The sequence below is a fragment of the Chrysochloris asiatica genome, unplaced genomic scaffold, assembly GCF_000296735.1.
Source record: "Chrysochloris asiatica unplaced genomic scaffold, ChrAsi1.0 scaffold00266, whole genome shotgun sequence".
In the NCBI taxonomy this organism is placed as follows: Eukaryota; Metazoa; Chordata; class Mammalia; order Afrosoricida; family Chrysochloridae; genus Chrysochloris; species Chrysochloris asiatica.
In genome coordinates, this window is record NW_006408784.1 from 493,337 (window position 1) to 504,219 (window position 10,883).

The window sequence follows — 10,883 nt, forward strand, 5'->3', positions numbered from 1 at the left end:
TTTAAACAAGTCCAAACTTGAAAGTTCAAAAACTTCCTCTAAAACTCTTTAGCAAATTGCTGAACTGATGCTCTACTATGTCTGGATGCTTTACTATTTCCTATATAAGGACATTCTCCTGAATGTCCAAATAATGACCTCCCTTTATAGCAAAAATGAGCTCTGACAATTTGTGTCATCCTGGGAATTGGACCATATTTAAGTTATGATCTTTACTGGCATAGAAATGCATATAATATCAAAGGAAGACCCCAACGAGATGGATTGGCCAAGTGGCAGCACTGAAGGACTCAAGCGTGGCAACAGTAGTGAGGTTGGCCCAGTATCGGGCAGTGTTTCGTTCTGCTGTGTATAAGGTCGCTGAATGGTACCGACTCGATGGCACCCAACAACAACAACAAATCATCCTTTTTAATATCTGCAAAATCTGAGGTTTTTTTTTTTTTTTTTAATTGTGATTTAGATGAAAGCTTATAGAACAAACTTACTTTCCATTCAATAATTTGTACACAACTTTTTTTTATAACATTAATTGCAATCCCCATAAGGAATAGCAGTCTTTCAATTTCTTCCCTGTGGTTACTATTTCCCTTCATATTTTTCCCCATACCTTCCTACTTTCTGAGATTTATCGCTGGGCAAATGCCACCCGTTTGATTGGTTATGGTTGACTTTGTACTTCCCTGCTGTTATTGTTCACTTTCTAGGCCTATCTCTATCATTTGGCTGAAAATTCAGTCACAGGAACAATCTCAGTTCCAGTCTTCAGAATACCTAAGGGCTACAGTTGCAGGGGCTCCATCAGTCTCTATCAGACCAGTAAGTCTGGTCTGCTTTATGATTTTGAGTTTTCTTCCACATTCTTCTCCCACTCTATTCAAGACTTCCTATTGTGATCCCTTGCTGAGCAGTCAATAGAGGTAGCAAGGTAACATCTAGTTATTCTAGTCTCAGGGTCATGGAGGTTGGGGTTCATGTGATCCATAAGTCTTTTGGACTGTTTCCTTGCATACTTGATTTTCTTGACTATCTTTGTCCTGGAAGGGGAAAGACCTTAGATGGCTGCTCATAATCTTTTAAAACCCATTTGTTACTCACCAAAGTAGGATGTAGAACATTATCTTTGTAGACTGTTACGCTAATTAACCTTAATGTCACCTGAGATATGCCCCTGAAACCAGGTCAAGTAAATCATTCCCTCTAAGTTTTGGTCATGTTTAAGGACTTCTGGTAACGTAGTGGTTATGAATTGGGCTGCTAACCTCAGGGTCAGCAGTTCTACGGGAAAAAGATGAGGCTTTCTGCTCCCGTAAAGATTTACAGCCTCGGAAACCCTCATATTTACATAGTACAGGGCCACTATGAGTCAGAATGAACTCCACAACACATAACAACAAGAAGGACTATTGCTGTGGCTCTGTAGGATCAGCACTGGACTGCAAACTACAAGGTCAGTAGTTCAAACCCACCAAGCTGCTCCCTGAAAACCCTATACAAGATTGCTGTGAGTCGGAATCGACTCAATGGTACTTAACAACAATACATTTTCACAGCTTTACCCCTGTATAGGAGCTCTGGTAGCATAGTGGTTACGAATCAGGCTGTGAACCACAAGGTCAGCAGTTCGAAACTACCAACTGCTCCGTGGGAGAAAGATGAGGCTTTCTGCTCCCGTAAAGATTTACAGCCTCAGAAACCCTGTTCAGGGTCTCTATGGGTCGGAACCGACTCGACAACACTTAACAACAACAACAACATCCTCTGTATGCTCTATTATATAAAAGTAAGTAAAGATGTATTGCTACTAGGGTTCCAGCTCATACAAATTGGCTTTAAAAAGTTTATGAAAAAATGGAATTAAAAGATAATGTTTTTTTCTATGAACTTTGTTGTTAAGTGCTGCGACGTCAATTCCGACCCACAGCGACCTTGTATAGGGTTTCCAAGGATCAGCTGGTAAGCTTGAACGACTGACCCTGCAGTTTAAACGACTTTGCGCATTAACCCACAGTGCCATACCAGGGCTCCTTCATACATACATGTTGTTGTTGTTGTTATGTGCCAGGGAGTCGGTTCCATCTCATAGTGACCCTGTACAGGGTTTCCGAGGTTGTAAACCTTTACGGGAGCAGAAATCCTCATCTTTCTCCTGCGGAACAGCTGGTAGTTTTGAACTGCTAACCATAAGATTAGTAGCCTGATTTGTAACCACTACGCTACGAGAGCTCCTTTCATATATACATAGATTTATTCAAAACATAGCATGTTTAAATGTCTCTGCAATCAGTGGGTGGCTGTAAGCAAGTTCTCTTAGCAATACACTTGTGTTAGTTTTGTTAGGGTACCTTCCAAAAAAAAGAAGCTTCAATTAAAAAGTTGCTTCTGAGGGGATCTGCTGGCTTAGTTAAATTCAAGGCAGAAAAGGTCAGCTCAGAAAGCTATAATGACCTTTCTGGGATTCTAAAGGGGTTATTTTGATTTTCTCAAAGGACACAAGACCATCATGGGGCTTATTAGGAAGAAGTTTTAAGTAAATGGAAAGCTGCATCAGAGAGAAAAAGGCCAGGAAACTTGTCCTGAAGAGTTTTTCTTTTTCACAACAATGTACCTGCTCATTTTTTTGAGGTGAGATAAGACTGTTTTATGAGAATTTCATTGGGAAATTCTTACCCTATCCACTCTACAGCCCTTATCTTGTCCCTGGAGAGTTATTTTTGTTCCCCAAGCTCAAAGAACACTGAAAAGGAAGATAATGTGAGTCCCTTGAGGATACCAAAACTACTTTACCAAGAGTGAAAATTGAGTGCAGAATTCTTCCAGACAAGGTTATTGTTGTTAAGTGCCACTGAGTCAGTTTTGACTCAACAACCCTGTATAGGGCTTCTGGGGAGCTGCCGGTGAGCTTGAACCACTAACCTTACAGTGCATTACCCTATAATGCCACACCAGGAGGTTAGAGCAATGGAAAGAGCTCTTTCAGAAATGTATAGAGCTAGATGGAGGACATGTTGAGAAATAATAGCTTCACATTTAGATATTTTTGTTTAATCAAGGTTTCTATGATTTTATAGCAGTACTTCTGACCAATCCTCATATTCACGGATATATTTGTAACCCATAAAAATGAATGTCAAAATATCCGGTCCAACTTATACACAGGTGTTACATGTGTATATGTATGTGTGTATATATATCTTCATTAAATATGCATGAGTGATGCCTCATTAAATTTCTCATCCTATTCAGATTAAGTATCTATCTATGCATCCACTTGTAGGACTGTTAATACTGTAATTGCAGAATTGTGTGAATATAACTTTTATATCAGAGGTTTATAAGGTATTTTAACTCCTAATATTGGTAATGTGTACTTTCTACTTTTTTCCTGGTCAGTCTGGTTTATCAATTTTATAGGCCTTCCTTAAGAGCCAGTATAACAGATTGTGTTCCCCCCAAATTATCTGCTAACTTGACTGAGTCATGATTCTCAGTGGTTTGGCAGTTATGTGATGATTCTCCATGATGTGATCTGATGTGATAAACCAGTGAGAGGTTGGCTGCAATATTCTTAATCCCATCAGAACCCTGATCAACCCTGCAACAACATCTTCTATCTTACAAAGAAAAAAAGGAGAGAGAAGTAAGCAGAGAAAGGGGACCAACACAGAAAGATCAGTTTGAACTGCAAGGTCAGCAGTTCAAACTCACCAGTCGCTCCTCAGACATCCTATACAGGTTTGATTATGAGTCAGAACTGACTTGATTGCAGTTAACAACAACATTATCACAAGAAAGTAGAGCCAGGAGTGTAGTATATCCTTCTGACCTGGGGTTCATAAACTCTGAAATTCCTAGATCTAAGGGAAGCTTGAAGCTAAGACTTAAGGAGATATCCAAGGAATGCTGATCCTACAGATGCTAAAGAGACAAGGACCTTTTCCCAGAGTTTACAAAAAGAGAAAGCCTTTCTGAGTCGGCACTCAAATTTGTACTTCTGATCTCCTAAACTGAGTCTTGGTGTGGTGTCAAAAGCTAAGTACTCGACCTCAAGGTTGAATAGAACCACAGGATCAGTAGTAGTTCAAATTCACCAGCTGCTCCTTGGAAACCCTATACAGGGTTGCTATGAGTCTGAATGGACTCAACGGCAATTAATAACAACAACCTCTTAACGGTGAGAGAATAAAACTGTTATTTGTTAAAGCCATCCACTTATGGTATTTCTGCTATAGAAGCACTGTTGTTGTCGATCTTTCAGTCAAGTGCTTATCCTACAGTTTCACACTAGATAACCAAAACTATCAATTTCAGTTATTTCTATTGTCTTGTTTCATTGATTTCTGCTTTTGATCTTTATATTCACTTTCTTCCCCTTGCTTCTAAAGGTGAAAGCTGAGGTCAAGAACTTGATACTTGGCAAGTACACAGAATTGTCGAATGTCCCTCAATTTGTGTTTGTCTGCCATTTCACTGATTAGATTTGGATTATACATTGTTGGCATATCACAGAAATAATGCCGTATTTTGCTCACTGACGTATCTTATAAAGACACTGATAGTGTTCATTTTGATCAGTTGATTAAGATAGTGTCTTCCAGCCTTCTTTAAGGTCAAGTTACTTTGTCCTTTTTTAATTAACAAAAACCATGAAGCTTTATAAATATCATTCTTCTTATAAAATTTTTATCTTATTCTTGCTTGTTATATGGATTGGTAGAACTCTATTTTATATAATGAATATAATCTGCTGGAGTCTCTGGGTAATGAAAAGATTAATGTGCTCAGTTGCTAAATGAAAGGTTTGTTAGCTTGAGTCTACAAAAAACCCCAGGAAAGAACAAATGCTGGCAAGGATGTGGAGAGATTGGAAATCTATTATACTGCCAGCAGGACTGTAAAATGGTGCAACCACTATGGAAAATGGTATGGTACTTTCTCAAAAAACTGGAAACAGAAATATGTATGACTCAGCAATCTCTCTACTTGGTATATATCAAAAAACAAGAGTCAAACAGATTATACACATCTATGTTCATTGCAGTACTATTCACTATAGGCTAAATGCCCATCAACAGAGAATGGTTAAACAAAGTTTGATACATACACACAACAAAACACTATACAATGTTGAAGTCTTAACAGTGAATCTGCAAAACACCTCATGAACTGGATGAACCTGAAGGACATTATGCTGAGTTAAATTAGTCAATCACAAAAGGACAAATATTGTATGACACCACAGTAGTAAAAAGTTAAGAAAAGCCAGAAATATCATCATAGAAAGCTTGTAAGTCTGTCTTCTGCCTATAACTGATTAGAATACCTAAAATGGGGTTACGACATGCCCAGTAAAGGCGGCTTCCTGCGGAGACTCTGCATTACATAAGACCATAGATGGAATCCAGAATTGCATCCAGAATCTTCTGAGGTGGGAAATTTCCACTTGAAAGGACAAGCAGACCAGCCTGGAGTGGCTAGAAGAACAGAAGATACTTCTTGAAAGGAAGATTGATAGGAAAAATACAATGCAATATAGGCAGTCTGACTGATTGCTACAGAAAAAAGCAAGTTGCTCACCCAGGAGATATCAAGGCAAGTGGTCAGGTCCCCTCAGGGCAAATCCCCTTCCCAAGACTAAGACTCAATAGGAATACACATTCATCACCGATAAGGAAAAGTGAGGAAAAAACAGCAATGAAGCTGCGAGCTAAGCCCTACAACATTCAATAGACACTTGTGAACCCAGGTGGAGACCTGGTTGGCCAGCAGTGCGCCAAGACCTGGGGACTCTTGAGCCCAGAGTCAGTGACATAGCCACAGAGGACTGGAATGGAGAGTGAAGTGTCCAGCTGGTAAGAAGGGAGGGCATATGCATAAGAACACCCACACTTGCAGATAATACCCACTTGACCTGGCTATAATGACTGGATGATCAAAGCTCAACTAGAAGAAAGAAGAGGAAAAAAAGAGTAATCTGATACAATTTGATGAGCTTGACCTACATCTATGGGTGCAGTAGCTCAAAAGAGGGAACAAATCTTTACAGAGGGGATCATTCCCACTCCCTCCATACACAGAGTAGACAGGGATGGGCAACTTGGCCATAGGCTACCCAAAATGGGGGGGCTACAAAGGCAAGAATTGACTGGCTTGCAAGCTTTCAAGAGGGAGCCTAGATCCAGAGGGTGCGGAGGAAGGTAGACTCTCCACTGAGTAGTATCCAATCTGTCTGGGTAGGACTGATGAAAGGAGAAGCAGATAGGTCTCTTGTGATACAATAGTGAATAATTGTTATCAGGACTGATTGTAAGGGTTGGAAATGTAAAGGTAGACATTTTGTAGCAAAAGGACAGGAGTGATTGACTTTGCAGTCTAGGAGCAGAGGTCCCTGGGACCATGAAGGGAGAAAGAAGAGCAGAGAGCAGGACCCTACCCAGAGAAGCAGTGACTCAAGAGATGGAGGCAGAGACGATGACGTGGAGAGATGGAGTGGCTAGGGGCTTTAGACCCAGAGAGGGAGAGGAGATGTGTGCTGATGACTGGGTGCACAGGCTTGCAGAGTATACCCTTTGGTTGGTTGATGATGCATGGAGGGGATTGTCACCATGGCAATGAAATGATATATGACAGGATTAATGTAAAACTAATGTTCTCCCATGTAAACTATCACATAATTCACTGAAACATTGAAAAAAAAAAAAAGATAACTTGGAAGAAAGCCTGGCTAAACCAGTAGAGAAAAATCAGCCACTGAAAACCCTATGGAGCACATATCTACTTTTGACACACAAGGTCACCTGTGACTTGGATAACTCGTTTTTTAATAGCATTTACTACTAATCATTTATTTTGGAATCCTGGTGTGACACTGTAGCATAAGCACTGGATTGCTAATTGAAAGGTCAGTGATTCAAACCCACCAGCTGCTCCTGGAAAAGCCTGTACAACAAGGGTGGGGAATGTCCAACCCACAAGCTGAATAGGTCCAAGAAAGTATTTGGTCTGGCTCTGAGAAGGCAACTGCATTTTCAGCCATCACACTGGTGCTGTTGCTGTTAAGGGTCATCAAGACTCATAGCGACCCTGTGTCGGGTTTCCAAGGAGCAGCTGGTGAGTTTGAACGACTGACCCTAAGAGAGATAGTCATAAAAAAAAGTAAATTTGAACCCATCTTATCAGAGTCCCATTTTGGCACTTACCAACAACCTCAACATCTCTCTTAGTGGCAGAAATGATTCTGTGCTTATTTTGAAACTAATAATATTTAAACATGTTTATTTTCTCCTAGGATCTTTTACAGGAGATTAAGACATACAAGAGAGATTTTTTTGTTCCTTTTTTCAAAACTTTTTCTGGATGGGGTGTTATCTTCTCTTCTCTATGTTGTTGCTGTTAAGTGTCAATGAGTCAATTCTGACTCATAGTAACCCTGTATAAGATTTCCCATGAGCAACTGGTGGGTCTGACCTGCCGACCTTATATTAGTAGTCCAGTGCTTATTCTACAGCACCACACCAGAACTCTATAACTTAGGTTAAGCATTTTATGCATATCATTTAATTCTCAAGAAAATCATGAGGTAGGTTAAGGAGCCCAAAGTTATCCAGCTTGTAAGCAGCAATCTGCTTCAGTATAGAGTTACGTTAGGATTGTTGTTGTTAAGTGCTGTTGAGTCGGTTCTGACCCATAGCGACCCTGTATAGGGTTTCCAAGGAGCAGCTGGTGAGCTTGAACCTCCAACCTCATGGTTCAAACCAACTTTGCAGCCTAACATATTAGCTCATTAATAAGACATTATTTTAGCAGCACTATAAAGAGTCTTATAAGGAGCTCTGGTAGCGTAGTGGTTACCAATCAGGCTGCGAACCACAGGGCCAGCAGTTCAAAACTACCAGCTGTTCCATGGGAGAAAGATGACAGTTTCTGTTCCCGTAAAGATTTATAGCCTCAGAAACCCTGTACAGGGTCACTATGAGTTGGAATCGACTCCACGGCACATAACAACAACAATGAAGAGTTATGTGCCAGACTGCAAAGCCATTTAAACGGCAAGGTTGGCGATTCAAGATCACCAGCTGCTCCTCGGAAACTCTACAAGGTCATTATGGGTCAGAACCAACTCGACGGCATTTAACAACAACCACAACAATGAAGAGTTATGTGTAAAACAAAATAAATAAATAAAAAGGAAGAAAATTTACAATGAGTATGTTTACATAAAAAGGAGCTCTGGTAGCGCAGTGGCTACGAATTTGTCTGCAAACCTTAAGGTCAGCAGTTCAAAACTACCAGCTGTTCCATGGGAGAAAGATGAGGCTTTCTGTTCCTGTAAAGATTTACAGCCTTGGCAACCCTGTACAGGGTCGCTATGAGTCGGAACCGACTCCATGGCACATAACAACATGTTTAGACAGGAAGTCTTGGTGTAGTCATATAGGATAAGCACTGTACTGCTAACCACAAGGTCAGCAGTTCAAACTCATCAGCTGCTCCTCGGAAATTCTATACAAGGTCTCTATGAGTCAGAATTGACTCAGTGACACTAACGACAACATACAGAAGAGAATCTTCTTCAAATAAAACCAGCACCCAGTCCAGAAAAAGTTAAAAAAAAGGGTGGCTATGAGTTGAAACTGACTCAACAATACTTAACAACAATGTATCTATTAAAACCAAAGTTAGTGCAATTATTTGAAGTTTGCTCTCTCACTTACCCTGTTAAGAAAGGTGCTTTAAATTCATTATCCTTACTACTTTAGAGGAGAAAAGTACGTAATAGACATATTTCCCAATAATGAAAATCATGCTTCTAGTATTGTGCTGTCAGATAGGGTAACCACTACCCACACATGTGGGACTGTTTAAATGTAAAGGAATGAAAACGAAATAATGAAAAATTCAGTTGCTCAGTTACACTAACTACATTCAAATATAACCATGTAGATACAGGACATTTCCAACAACGCAGAACATTTTACTAAACAGTGCTACTACTCTACACTTTTCCAAAGTCAAGCCTAAAAATATCATTCCCAATTGAGTAACTTCAGAATTTAAAGTAGTATGATAAAAATCATTAAGAAAGAAAATTTATAAAAGATGAAGATATTAAATGCGTGCCTAAAACTCTAAGAAGTCTTAGTCTTTGAAACATCTCTCATTTAAAATGATCTAGAAGTAGTCACATCTCCTGAGGTTGCTTTATGTTAAGTATGAAATAGTCCATTGTGATGGAAATCTTTTTTCTTTTTAAATGAACTAGAATAAAATGAAACTAAACAGCCTAAAAAGTCATACAATGAATACATTCTAAAAATGTGTATCTTAATATACAGCACTTATAACTAACAGGACTACTAATACGATATCATTACCATAAGGAGTTCTAGTGTGGCACTATAGGATAAATACTGGACTACAAATTAGGTTTGAATCAAAGTCAGTGGTTCAAACTTACCAGCCGCTCCTCAGAAATCCTACATAGGGTTGCTATGACTCAGAACCAACACAACAGCTCATAACAACAACAACAGTCCTGGTGTGGCACTGTAGGAGAAACACTGAACAGCTAACTGCTAGGTTGGAGTTTCAAACCCATTATTTGCTCCTTGAAAACCCTATACAAGGTCACTATGAGTCCAGCAGCTCCTTGGAAACTCTATAATGAGTTGATATGAGTAAAAACCGATTCTATGGCACTTAACAACAACAAAAATGAGGTATATGTATACCTAAGTATGTAAAAGCAAGACATGGGCAGAGTACATTCCATAACTTTTTTACATTTATACTAAGGTTTCTTTAAAAATTCATTAGGATCCCCCCTCTAAGACTGAAACTCAAAGGAAACGCATGAACAGGCATGGAAGCTTGCTAACGACCACAATGGTCTACTGGTAAGTGGAAGAGGGGGAAAGGCAGCAATGAAGAAATGGGTTGAGTTCAACCACAATCCATAGACTCCCGCTGACACAGAAATGAGAGAGAGAAGAGGAAGGACTGGTTGATCCGAACTGTGGTGAGACCTAGGGACACCTGAGCCCATGAACAAGGACATAGCCACAGCGGGCTAGAGCTCAGAGGGAAGCATCCAGCTGATATGAAGGGAGAGGAGACACATAAGAATACCCGAACTTGCAGATAGTACCCATCTGACCTAGCCTCGATGGCTTGATAATCAGAATTTGACTAGAGGAAGATAAAAAGAAAACAATTTTTGATACAAGAAATGAGCATAAATTGCTACAATTTGATGAACTTGACCTATACTCATGGAGGTAGTAGCTCAAAATACCAACAGAGAGGAAGGGAGTCTTCATATCAAGTAACAATGCTATCCTCTCTGTATACAGGGTAGATAGAGATGGGCAACTTAGACATTGGCTACCTAAAATAAGGGGGCAAAATAAAGGCATGAAGTGACTGGCTTACAAGTTTTCAAGAGGGCATTTAGTTTAAGAGTATGTGGGGGACAATTGTAAAGGTAGAAGTTTTGTTAACAAAAACGGGGGAGTAGTTAATCTTGCAATCCAGAAACGGAGGACCCTAGGACCACTGGAGGAGAAGAGCACAAACAGAATTTGGGACATTATCTAGAGAAGCAGAAACACCAGAGATGGAAGTAGAGAAGGGGACATGGAGAGAGAACAGCTGAAGACTCTAGATTCATGGGAATAGAGGGACTGAGAGCTAGTAGCCAGAGGTACACTTGCAGAATGTGCCCTTTGGTGGTGTAAATTATTATGTATGCCTGTGTTTTTTTTTTTTTAAAAAAGAGCTAAAATGAATAGAGAGAAATACTGTTAATTGATGGAGGGGATTATAACTATTGTAATGAAACAAAGTATAAGATTTGTTGAATATAAAACTGATGATCTGTCCTG

General features: G+C 39.7%; 1 protein-coding gene across 2 annotated transcripts in view; it reads right to left on the reverse strand.

The window, feature by feature from the left end:
- TAOK1 (TAO kinase 1) overlaps positions 1–10,883 on the reverse strand; it is an 85,899-nt gene that overhangs the window by 33,895 nt on the left and 41,121 nt on the right. The window lies entirely within an intron of this gene.